Source organism: Ictidomys tridecemlineatus, chromosome 11 (assembly GCF_052094955.1).
Source record: "Ictidomys tridecemlineatus isolate mIctTri1 chromosome 11, mIctTri1.hap1, whole genome shotgun sequence".
Classification (NCBI taxonomy): Eukaryota; Metazoa; Chordata; class Mammalia; order Rodentia; family Sciuridae; genus Ictidomys; species Ictidomys tridecemlineatus.
This window is the reverse complement of record NC_135487.1, coordinates 100671936-100687558: the sequence shown is the minus strand read 5'-3', so window position 1 is coordinate 100687558 and position 15623 is coordinate 100671936. Positions and strand designations below refer to the sequence as shown.

Sequence of the window (15623 nt, the reverse complement as noted above, 5' to 3'; positions counted from 1 at the left end):
ATAGGTGCAACCACTCTGTAAAGCAGTATGGAGATTCCTAAGAAAACCTGGAAGGGAATCACCATTTGACCCAGTTATCCAACTCTTCAGCTTATACTCAAAGGACTTAAAATTGGCACACTACAGTGATGCAGCCACTTCAATGTATATAGCAGTTCAATTGAGAATAGCTAAGCTATAGTCTAACTAGGTGCCCTTCAACAGATGAATGTATAAAGAAGCTATGGTATATATACACAATGGAATATTACTCAGCCATAATGAATGAAATTATGGCATTTGCTGGTAAATTAATGGAACTGGAAACTATCGTGCTAAGTGAAATAAGCCAATCCCCCAAAATCAAAGGCTGAATGTTCTCTCTGATATGAAGATGCTAATACACAATAAGGCAGGGAGAGGGAAGAATAGAAGTACTTTTCATTAGAAAAAGGAAAATGAAGGGAAGGGAGAGGATGAGAATAGGAAAGACAGTAAAATGAATCGGACATAACTTTCATGTGTTCATATATGAATATACAAGCAATTTAACTCCACATCATGAACAACCATAAGAATGGGGAGGTATATTCCATGTATGTATAATATGCCAAAGTACATTCTACTGTCACGTATATCTGAAAAGAACAAATAAAAAAAAATTAAAAAGAAAGAAACTATTAATAGCAGAGACTTTCCCAGATAGTAAGTGCAACTCTAGGTGTTGAGGGACAAACACATGTGCAGAATAGTCATTGAATTGACCAACAGTTACCTTTACCTTATTTGCTTAGTAAAATGTATACACCCCAGAAGAAAAACTAAGGTGGAGACGTAAGCTGGAAATGAGATATGAGATATAACACACATGGCATGATGAAGGAGACAAAGGCCCAACTGAAGTTCCACCTCTACAGATGATGACATTAAGAGACACACATATATCGATACACATACAGAAGCATTTTGAAAATGATATGAATTAATACTTACATGAAAGTTTAGGAAAGATTTTAACCACCATGGAACTTATTTGGTTTGTATAGTTTTCATGGCAGGGGCAGGAACAATCTGAGCAGGCACATTTAAAGCTTCAACTCATACATCACATCCATTCACATTCCAAAACAAAGCACATGGGTTCTCCCCATTCACTGACACAGAAAGCCACATGACTAAAGGCCTAGATGCACAATAATCCTATAGGGGAGAAAGTAGATAGTTGGGAATAGGAATAAAATCTACTACAAATTTGGCTATTCATGACCCATAATTGAGTAGGTATAGCACACTCTGTGTTTCTGTTTACCTTCAGAGATCATATCTATGGGATATTCAATGGGAAAACACTATGCTTGCAGACTTCCCAAACTAATGAGATTAACATGGACCCTCAACCATGAAGGATAGCTCCTAATCTCTGGAGTCTACTGGTGAGATGTGGACAATTGGGTGATCTCCAGGTTTATTTCCAGCTAAAGTGATTTGGTCCTTCACAATATCCTGGAAATTCAAATTTGTGTTTAATTTCTTATAAAAAGGGTGGTTTTATTTAGTATTCACAACAGTGTTATAGGACAGCTTCCATTGTCCTCCTGTGAATTACTATGCATTATGGGCCTTTCAGATGCACTCAGATTGTTTAAGCCTTCTGATATTGAAGATTATTTTACATGCCTTTTTTTTTTTTTTGGTGCTAGTGATAGAACTCAGGGCCTTGTGCATCCAAGGAAATCATTCTACTGAACTGAGCTATATTCCCAGCCCCTTACGTGCCATTTTTGAGCATTTTGGGGTATCAAAATGGGGAACTTCCTTGGCTTAATGTTACACCTGTACCTCAGAAATATAGATATATATGTTCAACAGATATGTTCATTTTTCAAATGTAAGACCCAGGCTTTATGAAGTTAGGGTATAAGATAGCTTTGGGTTCTTTCTTAGCAACTAGAGGAAGAGGAAGGTCCCAGAGAGTTCTTAGGAATTCAGTGTGGACTGAGTCATGGGGAACATTTTGGCTTCATATAATTTTATTATTGATAACTTGCTCCTTATGTAAAAATTTGTCAGAAAAGTAAAATTCCAGCACTAGTAAACTCAAAAGTTACAGGGACTATCTAGGTAGATTGCATAAAAGTTTTCCTGCTGGACAGAGAAGAAAAAGAGTGTAATTGCTTGTGACTACTTTAAAAATTATTCGATTATAAAGGAAAAATAAAAGCTAGGCATGATGGCACAAGCTTGTTATCATAGCTACTCAGGAGGCTAATGCAGGAGGATCAAAAGTTTGAGGCCAATCTTGCCAATTTAGTTGGACTACCCACCCACCCACCCAAATAAAATAAAATAAAATAAAAAGGGATGGAGGTGTAGCTCAGAAGGAAAGTGCTTATATAACATGACCAAGACCTTGAGTTCCGTCTCAGTACTGCACCAGTACTGCAAACAAACAAAAAAGAAAAACAAGAACTGTTCTTTCAAACAAAAGGCACACAGGCAAACTTCAGTGCAGAACTATCTACCATCTCTGACATGCGTCCTCACAAATTTACTTGATAATATCTTAGTGTGTTCCCTTACCTTTGGTATTGAAAGGGAGTAAAAATTCTCAGAGGTGACTGAACAAGAGTTCTGTAAGGCACTTCGTGCTATAGTTAAATGTACATTCTCTTCGGTATATCTTCTCAGGCTCTTAGACTCTCTGGGTATTATAATTATTATATAAATTTAATGCGTAAGGTATATAATTACATCAAAGTCAAATGTTGTCTTTCCTTTATTTGTTTTACTATTGATTTCATTTTTTTAACTACATGACAGCATTACAAATCTTATTACACAAATAGAGCATAATTTTTTATATCTTTGTATATAAAGTATGTTCATGTAAATTTATGCCTTTATACATGTACTTTGTTTTTTTTTTTTGCAGTACAACTCTTATTACACATATATACCACAATTTTTCATATCTCTGTTTGTATATAAAGTATGCTGACACAGGGTTAGTCTTCATACATGTACTTTGGATGTCTATCATATTCCACTATCCTTGCTAATCCCCTGCCCCTTCCCTTTCCCTTCCACCCCTCTGCCCTATCTAGAATTCATCTAACCCTCCCATACTCCTCCTCCCTACCCCACTATGAGTCAGCCTCCTTATATCAGAGAAAACATTCAGCATTTGTTTTTGGGGGGATTAGCTAACTTCTCTTAGCATTATCTTCTCTAACGCCATCCATTTACCTGCAAGTGCCGTTATTTTATTCTCTTTTATTGCTGAGTAAAATTCCATTGTATATATATGCCACATTTTTTTTTATCCATTCATCCACTGAAGGGCATCTAGGTTGACTCCACAGTTTAGCTATTGTGAATTGTGCTGCTATAAACATTGATGTGGCTGTGTGCCTGTAGAATGCTGTTTTTAAGTCCTTTGGGGTATAGTCTGAGGAGAGGGATAACTGGGTCAAATGGTGGTTCCATTCCCAGAATTCCAAAGCATTGCCATATGGCTTTCCATATTGGCTGCACCAATTTGCAGTCCCACCAGCAATATATGAGTGTACCTTTGTCCCCACATCCTCAACAACACTTATTATTGTTTGTCTTCATAATAGCTGCCATTCTGACTGGAGTGAGATGATATCTTAGAGTAGTTTAGATTTGCATTTCTCTGATTGCTAGAGATGATGAGCATTTTTTTTTCATATATTTGTTGGTTGATTGATTGTATATCCTCTTCTGAAAAGTGTCTGTTCAGGTCCTTGGCCCATTTGTTGATTGGGTTATTTGTTTTTTTGATGCTTAGCTTTTTGAGTTCTTTATACACCCTAGAGATTAGTGCTCTATCTGATGTGTGAGGGGTAAAAATTTGCTCCCAGGATGTAGGATCTCTGTTTAACTCACAGATTGTTTCTGTTGCTAAAAAGAAACTTTTTAGTTTGATTCCATCCCACTTATTAAATCTTGGTTTTAATTCTTGTGCTATAGGAGTCTTATCAAGGAAGTTGGGGCCTAATCCCACATGATGAAGATTAGAGCCTACTTTTTCTTCTATTAGATGCAGAGTCTCTGGTTTAATTCCTAGGTTCTTGATCCATTTAGAGTAAAGTTTTGTGTGTGGTGAGACAGGGGTTTAATTTCATTTTGTTGCATATGGATTTCTAGTTTTCCCAGCACCATTTGTTGAAGATGCTATCTTTTCTCTAATGCATGTTTTTGGCACCTTTGTCTAATATAAGATAATTATAATTTTGTGGGTTAGTCTCTGTGTCCTCTATTCTGTACCATTGGTCTATCAGTCTGTTTTGGTGCCAATACTATGAGAAAGGAAAGACACATTACTTGCAACTCAGTGTAGGGCACTGACCTAATCCTAACCTTAGCTCAAAGGTCCAAGTTCATGTATGCAAGAAGAGATGTGTACACATTTCCCCTATGCTCACATCTTTTTTTTCAAGCTCCACATCTGACTCACTTGATGCTGCCAGCTAGCATCCTGTTGCAACCCAGTAAACCAAGGACATAGTGGACAGCAAACATAACCTGTTCACTAACCTGTGTTACAATCATGCTTGTTTTGGTTGGGTTTGAAGATGCTAAGATCTATCGAAGGCATGATTTGGTTACTGCAAATGTTATTGGGTTGCTGTTTTCAGAGGACCTACCCTTTATGTGGAGAAATAAACATTATGATTGTATAACCTGAGCAATGAATGAAAAAGGAGTTGAGGTAGGTTTCATTCTGACAGTTAATAATGACTTGTTTGAAAATATTGAACAAGTTTCCTAAACTTTCTGTACCTTAGTTTGTCCACTTGTTAAATGTCCTCTCTTTACCTCAGGTTATATCAATGATAGGTCCTAGATTTTTTTAATTGCTCCACAGACCCCTTACTCAAACATTTAACAATACTTTGTGAATGCTTTCTAGAGTCCAGACACTGTTCTAGGAGCAAATCCAGTATATCCTAAGGACGAATTTATTATCTTCCCTCCCTTAAACCAGTTTTATCTCTTGTAATTACTCAGTGGTGGCGTAAATATTCATATCCCAGGGCAGAAACCTGTGGGAGTACACAACTTTTCTCTCTCCTTCAGTGCTGTGTTTATTAATAACAAAATCCCTTCAAGTGCATCTTCACTAATTTTTTATCCTTTCAGCACTAGAGATAGAACCCAGGTCCCCACACATGCTAGGTAATTGTTTTACCTTTAAGCTACATACCTTTTTATTTTACATACTTTTATTTTATAGTCTTGTTTTATTTTGAGAGGGTCTCATTAAATTGCCCAGGCTTACCTTGAACTTGCCATCCTCCTATCTTAGCCTCTTTAGTAGCTGGGATGACAGAAGTGCTCCATTGCACCCAGCCCTGTCACCAATTTTTAAAATATATTTATTATCTCTTACAAATCTTGACTCAATGTCTTTCCATTTGTCATCTATCTACCTTTAACTTCTTCCTCTGGTTTTACAAAGCTGGCTTCTCATCATTCAGACCTTGATTTGAATGTCATCTTTTCAGCAATATCCTCTTCAACCCATTCTATCCAGAGCTGCTCCCCAGCCCCATTCGGATTATCATTACCCTGTTTTACAGTTTTCTTAGCAAAATACTACCTGATACCTTATATGTACCCCCCCTTTTTTATTTGTCCATCACTAGAATCTAAGCTCCACAAGTGCAGACATCTTATCTAACGTGTTCCCTTCTCTTCTAGACAATGGGGACATGACCAATATAATCACTCTCTATTGTATTCATCTAGCAAATATCCATTTTGGTAAAACTGAATTCTCTAACTCTTCCCCATCTGCAGCCAACACACACCATGCTGCTTGGTCTCATGTCCATCAACTTCAAGTGGCCCTCACTGCTGCTTGCTAATGGAACCATATTCCTCTAGTCCATTCACTCTCTACTTCCTTAGACAACTATTTCACATCTTTCTGTCTTCAAACCTCCAACATGGTTCCCACACAAGCTCACCTGATAATATTGATTCTTATTTCATTTAGACAATAGAGTCAAGAGACATCAGGTACTATCATGACCAAATCTGTTTTCATACTGTATCGTCTATTGTCTATGCCAGCCCCTCTACTTGTGCATTAGATCCCACCTCCTCTCACTCAAGGACATCACCCTGGTATGTAAATTAGATTTTATCTCCAATGGGTCATTCCCATCAGCATTCAATATATTATAACATCACCTATCTTAAAAACAAAATAAATTGCCCTTGACCTGGTAGTTACTGCTGCCAATTTTCTGCTTCCTTTTACATCAAAACTCTTCAAAAGGAGTGAGGTGGTCTGTCTCCACTTTTATTCCTCTCATTCTCTTTCTTTTTTCACTCAAGTCAGGCCCTGAACTCCTTGCCAAGGCCACTGACAACCATAATTTTGCCCAATTTAGTACTTATTTTCTATCCTATCTTTACTTCACTCTTAACTGCATTTGATGAAGACCATCACTGTGAATCTTCTAGGCATTACCTGTTCAATATATCTACTCACCACTCTACTGCTACCATGCTGGCCCCCAGATTATCATCTTTTGCCCTGACTATTGCAATAGCCTCCTAACTGAACTCTCTGATTCTCTCCTGCCTCTCTCTATAGGCTCATTTCCTACAGTATTCAGAGTAAAACTTTTAAATGTATTACCGACTTGAAGACCTGGAGTCTCTCAGCTACATTTCTCAGTTATATTTTAGGTGCCAAACTCTATTATCAACAGTCTACTTAGCTTTTAACTAGGACCCTATCTCTGAAATGTACTTTAAGTTAAAAAACAATAAGAATCTTTTTTTAAGTGGAAGGAGTTTGGTATCATTGCTTTAGTAGATAAATTTAGTGCATTGGAATCTGAAGGGGAGGAAACAAGTGAAAGAGAGAACAGGATGCAAACACTGAGAAGTATTTTGTAGGACAGAGGGTCTTTCAGAGAAGCAACCAAAGGATACAAATTTATGATAATGTTTTCAGTAAACACCCAAATAGGAAAGTAAAACAGGGACTTAGGCTGCCTTTGTTAAAAAGTTCTGTCTCTTAAGTTGGGTTTGCTGATGCCCAATGGGTAACTAAAAGCAGGATAAAGTTTAGCATCTCTGCCTTCATTTTGTATTCACCTGTTTTATTACCTTATTAAACTTTGGGTCAGATTTCTGCACAACTCTCATATGATAGTTCTATTTCTAGTTGTTGTTGTTGTTGTTTTCTTTGAGGAGCCCCACAGCATTTCCATAATTGCTGTACTATAAGCATAAGCATATTAATCGTTTGAAGAGTATTCATCTAAAGCTCATAATACACTTCCTTCAAGACTGAAGACATCAAGGTCAGAAAAACTAAGATGTTTTCCAGACTTCTTGCTTTTACTATGTCCTGTTCCAGGGTCTTGGAATGGTGCCTAGAAGTCTTCAGTCATTACTCTTCTTTTCCACAAACAGTGAGTCTTATAGACAGATCAATGATGAAGAGGCTTCTTTCCTTCAGCATGAGCAATATAGTCCCATGGGAACTGAATTTGCCCCCATTCCAGGATCATAGATCCATTAGATGAATATCCTATGAAGCAAGTGGATATTGCCCCTTGAACAGCTGGCAATTTCCTCAACACCCAATAAGACTTGGTATGATCAGAACTCAAGAGAATGATAAACCACACCACAGTTTGACCAAGACTGCTTAAGACACATACCTCTTGTCTCCTTCTTCCTCTATTTTACTAAAGCTCACATTAATATCCTGAAAGATAGGACTGAGACACTTGACACAACTTGTCTTTCCAGTATAGGTACAGTGATTAAAGTTCCTTTTCCCTATTATTTTGTCCATTTGGTTTTTGGGGTAATTGGTCAGTTTTGATTTTTTGGGACCCCCAGAATTAGTCTTCTGGCCTCAAACTTGGATAACAGGAAAGGTGCTGGACAAAATCAATATAGCCTATGATGAGACACTGTTTTATTGTCTTAGCATTGATATTAACATTCCTCATTGTCTTAGCATTTATCACTATCTGATTTTAATTTATTGCCTGTATTTTCTTTGTAAAATATAAGTTCCATGAAATTAGTAGACTCTCTATTGTCATAGAATGCTTGGCACATAAAAAAAGTGGCTCAAGCAGTATTCATGAAGACCCATGACACAAAATTAGCTTCATAAAACCGTGCTTAGTTGGAGTTTCTATGAAAAAACAACTAAATTAAACTCTTTTGTAGTTTACAATGAATTTATGGAAGGTGATTGCACTTCTAAAATTGAAGCACAGGCTATGGGGAAGATGGCAGCCGGAAGGGAGTGAGCACCCCAGTGACCTGCACTGCTGCGACAGCAGGGTGTGGGTTCAGAACGGCCGGATGCTGTCTTGTCAGGAATATTCAGCGAAGTTGGTCTACATGGAGCCTGAGGCAAGAGATTGAGCATCTGAGGGGCAGGATTGTGGCTCACACTCAAGAGAACCTGAGCCACCCGGTGCATGGAGGTACCCGAACAGCTGAATAGTAACCCGCCACGGCTGGAGGAAATTGAGCTCTGCGGAGACCTGGCAATGAATCAGAGCTTCGGATCCTGTGAAGATCTGGTAACCGCGCCTCCACAGGGCACCAGCCTGAAAACTGAAGTTGGGACTTAGTGGAGAAACGGCCCAGGTTCACCCTCCTCACGGGACACTCCAGTAGGGAAACCAGTGACCACCATATTGGAGATCTGACGTCATCAGCATTCCGTGAATCCGATCCCACGCAGCGAGTTTGGTGACAGATCAAGTGTGTGATCCCCCAGCATCCCTCTCCACACAGCTGGGATAACTCAAAGAATCTCTCTCCAGCTCTCCGTGGGCATGAATATCAGAGCTGAGGGAAACTGAAAAGGCACCTGACCTCCAACTCTCCCTCCCCCCAGCAGCGAAATCAAAACCTTTCTCGCCAGCTCTTGGGGGGCATGGCTATCAGAGGGAATCAGATAGAACAGGTTGCTGGATTCCAACTCCCGCTGTCCACAGCCATGATGACTGGGTGAATAACAAACAAAGAGAGCGCCCAGGTGTTCAGGAGAGCAGGGCATCCAGGAAACTGCATGCCCAGAGTGAAACTAGAACTGTGGAGAAGAGTCCCCATAAGTGGGGTCTGGTGGGCAGGAGAAGCCTAAGCGACCGGATTAGAGAGACACCCGGTTGGGGAGGGAGAGCTGCCTCACACGGATTGCTTCCTATATTTTGAGGGCAGAGACTTAGCCTGGAAAGCAAAACTCCACTTATTGGAAGAGAAGAAAATAGAACTCTAAGAGTGCATTTTTGTTATTGTTGTTGGTGGTGGTGGTGGTGTTTCTTTCTTTCATATATATATATCTTTTTCTTTTCATTCTTTCTTTTTCTTTTTTTCCCTTTCCTTTCCTCCCAAGCATTACTACTTCTGCTATGTGTAATTTACTAAATGCAAAGAGATGAATGTTCTGAGCCTGTCTATAGTGCTCCTAAGTACTTAGCTACCCCCAAATACTCCTGTCTATTCTCCTGTTAATATCCCCCTTCATTAGAGCTATTCTCCAAAGTAGCTAAGATATACTAACCCCCATATCATCACATCTTTCTACTTAAAGTCCTAAGACCAAACCTCAGTTCTCTATATGCCATCAGAACCTGTATGCTTTTTATAGAATTAATGAATGTACTTTAAATTACAATTAAATCCTACATCTCTAGACATTGTCTCCCATCACAAACGAGAGATCTCGGAGCTATACAAAACCAAAATAAATTTATAGTAGAAAATAATAACACAGCAGTCACACAGAGCTGGAAAGAAATATGAGCATCATGAAAAACAAGGAAGAAAAGGAACATAAACAATGCAGGACAGCTCAACATTACAGGAGATGCTAGACACAGCAGAGAGATGGTCAGATAAAGATTTCAAGATATACTTGCTTCAGTTAGTATGGAGTCTTAAAGAAGACCTTAGACAGCAAATGCAAACAATGAAAGATCACTTCGACAATGAATTACATAAACAAATCCAAGAAGCAAAAGAAAAACTCTATAGGGAGATAGAGGTTATACAAAAAAAAAAAAATCAAACACAAATCCTGGAACTGAAGGAAATTATAAACCAAATTAAAAACTCAAATGAGAGTATCACCATTAGAGTAGACCAAGTAGAAGTCAGAATATCAGACAACAAAGACAAAATATATCATGTCAAAAAGAGTCTAGTCAACTCAGAAAGACTGGTAAGAAACCACAAGCAAAACATCCAAGAGATATGGGATATCATAAAAAAAACTTAAGAGTTATTGAGATAGAGGAAGTTATAGAGGTCCAAACCAAAGGAATGAGAAATCTGTTAAATGAAATAATTTTAGAGAACTTTCCAGACATGAAGAATGAAACAGAAATCCAAATCCTAGAAGCCTACAGGACGATGAATGTACAAAACCACAAGAGACCCACACCAAGACATATTATAATAAAGATATACAACATACAGAACAAGGAGAGAATATTAAAAGCTACAAGAGAAAGGAGACAAATTACATTTAGGGGTAAACCAATTAGGTTAATGGCTGATTTTTCATTACAGATGCTGAAAGCTAGAAGATCCTGGAACAACGTATTTCAAACGCTGAAAGATAATGGGTACCAACCAAGAATATTGTATCCAGCAAAATGAAGCTTCAAGTTTGACAATAAAATAAAAACCTTCCATGATAAACAAAAGTTAAAAGAATTCACAGCCAGAAAACCAGCACTGCAAAGTATTGTGGGCAAAACACTATACAAAGAGGAAATGAAAAACAACAATGAAAATCAACAGTGGGAAGTAGCTCAGTAAAGTCAAAAACTAATCAAAGAAGAAAAACAAATCAAGTTAAATAACAATAATAAACAAACATGACTGGAAGTACAAACCATATATGAATTATAACCATAAATGTTAATGGCTTAAATTCACCAATTTAGCGACATAGGCTAGTAACCTGGATTTGAAAAACAGATCCAACAATATGCTGCCTATAGGAGACTCATCTGATAGGAAAACACATACACAGGCTGAAGGTGAAAGGTTGGGAAAAATCATACCACTCACATGGACCTCAGAAGCAAACAGGGGTGGCCATACTCATATCAAATAAAATTGAGTGCAAGCCAAAGTTAATCACAAAAGGGATAAAGAAGGACACGATATACTGTTAAAGGGAACCATTCACCAACAAGACATAACAATCATCAATATATATGTCCCAAACAATGGTGTTGCTATGTTCATAAAACAAACTCTCCTCAAGTTCAAGAGACTAATAGACCACAACACAATAATTATAGGTGACTTCAACACACCTCTCTCACAACTGGACAGATCTTCCAAACAAAAATTGAATAAAGAAACTAGAACTCAATAACACCATTAATAACCTAGACTTAACTGACATATATAGAATATATCAACCATCATCAAGCTGTTCATATAAGCAAACTAATGTGATGTCACTGCTTCCTCATCTAACATAAGACCCCTCCCTGAATGGAGATGAGCAGAAAACTGAAGGCATTGTGGAAAGGATACATGTCACTTGTTTGGCCAGTGCCACTAGGGAAAATACTACAAGGAACAGAGGAACTACTTGGAGAAGCACCTTAAGGGACACAGATGCTATCTGTTCAATCTGTTGCCACAGAACTCTTCCTGGAGCTGTCACTGGCCTGTTAGAAGCTTTCCCCAATAAATCATGTCTCTCATGCTGTCTCTAGCACCTTCTTTGGCCTTTCCACAACCTAGCAGAAGTGGGCTATGTAGTGACATACGCTAAAGGACAAAATGAGTACAGGACTAAACTGTGCTTCAACAGAGATGCAGAGGTAAGAATGAAAATGAGTGGTTTTTAAAAAATATTTAAGGGTGGTTTTCCCAAGGAACAACTGTCATAGCATACTTGAAAGCAAGTGTCTTTTTACAGATAACACTGACTTGCCCTAGTTCCCAGTGTGCATAGAGAAAGCCAGTGTCCTTCAAGGTAATATGTATCTGGACTTTCCAGCCTAGGCGTGCTCTCATTGTTTCCTTATTTTTGATAGGTTTGGGGAATAAAAAGGCAGCATTCAGGATCATAGTGTTTGTTCACTTTTTCTTTAGGAACAATACAGCATGAATGGCAAATTCACATGGGTTCCATTAAGCAAGCACGTGAACAATCCATGTGTTGTTTGTTAAGTTGCATCACTTCCAGGAATGCTTATTTCCAGGAAAGGACAATGGCCTGAGACTAGGTATTTGATGAAAGACCTAGGTAATTAGAGGGCACTTGGTCCAAAGAGAAACTAAATGACAATATGATTTTTGTGCCAGGAAATATAATTACACTTACTTTGTATAGCAAGAGTATAAGATAGAATTTTGTATTCTGAATGATACTCAGGTCAACTGCAGTGAGACAGTGGCAGTGTTAAGTGCAGTTCAGACTTGGCTGTTGCATGATGAAATTTCCCTTTTTCCCCTTACCTACTTTTTCTTATTGCCTGCAATGGAATAAATACTTTTTGTTCCCACTCATGCCTTTTGTCCTCTATTTGCTTTTTGACCCCTCTTGAATCCACAATAGCAGTTAAACAAGGAAATTTTAGAAATTTTCAATCATTATAACAAAGCACTCCTAAGTTCAATTTATAGACTTCCTTCTCAAAACAAAGTGATGGGTAAGAAAATTCCATATGAATATGTTCTTAATTCTCAGTGCAGCTGATTGCCACTTGGGAGGTTAGTGTAAATTTGAGGAATATACTATGCAATGGGTAAAGTTATTGATGAAGGGTTGGGTTTATTTTTTGTTTTAGTTTTCTATTTGTTAGTCCATTTTTCCCTCTTAAAAATTTCAGATGCATTTGAAAATGAAATGGCAAAAAAAAAAGTTAAACTTCAGAATATCTTATTCCAGCTTTGAAAGTGTGTTACAGTTAAAGCAATGTCCCTGGGTTTCATAAAGCAATGTCCCTGACTTCCAGACCACTCACATATAATCAAATCGAATCAAGCCTTTATTGAAGCCCACCAGTGGCAGCTGACCAGAACATAAAGCTGTTCCTCTGATCAGCCCCAAACAATTGCAAGGGCAGACCTTATAATACTGAAAACCACAAAAAGGATGTTCAAGGGTCTAGACAATGCAAGCAAGCCAGGTTACAGAAGCAGGAGAGTGCAGTCAAGCGGCGGGAACCCTAACCAATCATAGTTAGCCCAGTCACCCCAGTTACAGAAACAGAGCCCCATTACCCTAGTTACAGAAACAATACCCCTTTAGGTAGTTTTGTGTTCTTAAAGGTTCCTATAGCAAAAGGAAAAGAACATCTTACCCCAGTCATGACTCTTCTACTTGGCATGGTTGTTTTACAAGTCATAAAACAAAATGGAGTCACATTTGCTCCTACTATCACAGTGCATGAATCACCCATGATTGTTTGATGGTGAGGCAATTTTCTTTTTCTCCACATTATTTTTTATTAGTAGTTCTGTAACAAAAAGCATAGCAGAATTCTTCAAAAGAACTACCTGTATTTACTGTTGTCTATCTTGCATATTCTCATTTTCTCTATATTAATAGTATCTAATGTTATTCATATTCAGATTTCTTCAGATTTCCCTGTAATATCCCTTATGACTATGCTTTTCTTTTTCTCTTAATGAAGATCCAGTCATAGAGTGTGCATTGCATTTGCCATGACTCTATTTTTCTACAATCTAGAAATGTTTTTAACCTTTCTTGGAGAGGGAGGGCTTTTCTGTCTTTCATGATATTGACAGCTGTGGAGAATAAAACTGGTAGTTTTACAGAATGTGTCATAATTTGGACTCATCTGACCCTTTCTTCATGATTAGATTTCCTTTTGTCTTGAACCTACTCAGCTACTATGCCAAGTTCACCATAGATCTCTGTGATACCCAGTGATTGTCAATTCCCAATTCAGTTAACCTCTCAGAAACGCTTGACACAGTAGATGACTTCTTCCTTGAACTACTCTTCACTCAGCTTCTGGGGTAGCATTTTTTCCTGCTTTCCCTCCTGCCTGCATGCTCCTTCTCAGTGAACTTGGTATAGTAGCTGCTTCCCCTTCATCTCACTGACTTCTATACATGTCCTTCTAAGCACTGCTTTCATTCCTGCCTATAAATTTGATGTATTTTCATTTTCATTCAAATTGTTTTTTTTATACACTCTGATGGGCAATTCTCTGGCAATAGAGGCTCTAATATAGAAAGAATGCAAAAGGTTTGCTATACTTGTTTTAAGGAGTCTTTGCCAAATAGCACTACAAATTAAAAGTTTGACAGAACTTTAATCAGATGCACATTAGAAATTTATTTTTCTTTTTAAGGGAGAAGGGGCATTAGGAATATATATTTTGAAGGAAATCTAGAATATTCTGACTGCCACCTTATACCTTGAGAATCACTTTTATACACACCTAAGCCTACTTCTTGTTTTCTTATCTAGAGTGAAAGTCTTAGGATTTCATTTTTGGATTTTCTTAACCTTTGGAATCTTCCTTTGCCTCAGTTTCCTAAAGAATGGTCTCAGATAAGTATTTATTAGGTTTTTGGGATGTGCCAAGCTCTGCATTTGGTGTTAAGCAGCACTGAGATAGTCATGGAAGCAAATAAGTATAAAATGCCTCAAATAGATGAGACTGAGGGACATAATGCATTAGAAAGAGCTTGGTTCCTTTCGCTATTATTGCCTAGCTATTGGCTTTTCTACTCAAGAAGTTTTCCCTGACTCAGGGCACATGATTAGGATTGGGCTCTTTATTTTCCAGATGTTGAGCTAGAGCCTTTGAAGTTGGAGACCACCTGATTGAGGCTAGTGGGAAACTTCACCTGCTATATAAGCTACTGGCATTCCTGCATTCCAGGTAGGTAATAGGCTTACATTCACTGCTCTGAGGGAGTGACTGGTTCAAACCTGAATAATGAGGAACTTAGTGATTTCTTGAGGCTGATTCAATTTTTCTTTTTTACAAGACTCTAATTCAGGGTCTACTTTCTCTGCAAGTATACACCTACCCCATTCCATCTCATCAAACCCGACTTCTTCACCATTATCTTTTCTTTCCTGAATTCCTATAGCATTTAGGATCTTGCTTCAGGACTTGGCAAACCCTACCTTAATCTACTACCTGGTTGATTAGTGTATGTTCACCTCATCAATCCAGCTATATTGTTTACATCCACAAGGATGAGTCAACACTGAGCATTTCTTTTACAATTGCCTGCTGGTACCTTGTGTTGAATTGACACATAATAAAGGTTGAATAAACACTGGTTCTGGTTAACCTGTGGGGTTTGATTTAAACTTAAGGGGAACTTGGGGTACTTTTTACCAGAAATGTGAGTTGGGTATCAGCTTGGTATTCAGCATGTACATCTTCATCACCACAGGAAAGGGGGAATCTAGGAAAAGACCAGATACTCAAGAATTTCAAAATTGTCCCTTTAGGATGACTGTCCCAAGTATGGCCTGAACTAACTTAAAACTGGGCAAAATTGCCCAGTCTTTTGTAAATTAAATAATTTCATGTCTTACTGTATTTTATTGCCTTTGACATGTCTACCATAAGTATTTTATAGATGAAGAAGAACAT

General features: G+C 38.0%; 1 protein-coding gene across 16 annotated transcripts in view; it reads left to right on the top strand.

The window, feature by feature from the left end:
* The window catches only part of LOC144368219 (uncharacterized), a 121785-nt gene that overhangs the window by 42086 nt on the left and 64076 nt on the right, over positions 1-15623 (top strand). For 7 of the 16 annotated variants that reach the window (XR_013427994.1, XR_013427990.1, XR_013427995.1 and 4 more), the window contains exon 2: positions 14799-14894. The exons of 8 other annotated variants lie outside the window; for them this stretch is intronic. The gene's annotated coding sequence lies outside the window, so the exon portion shown is untranslated. Of the gene's footprint in view, positions 1-10572; positions 11850-14798; positions 14895-15623 lie in introns of all 16 variants that reach the window. One more of the 16 variants, XR_013427993.1, reaches the window with a different exon arrangement.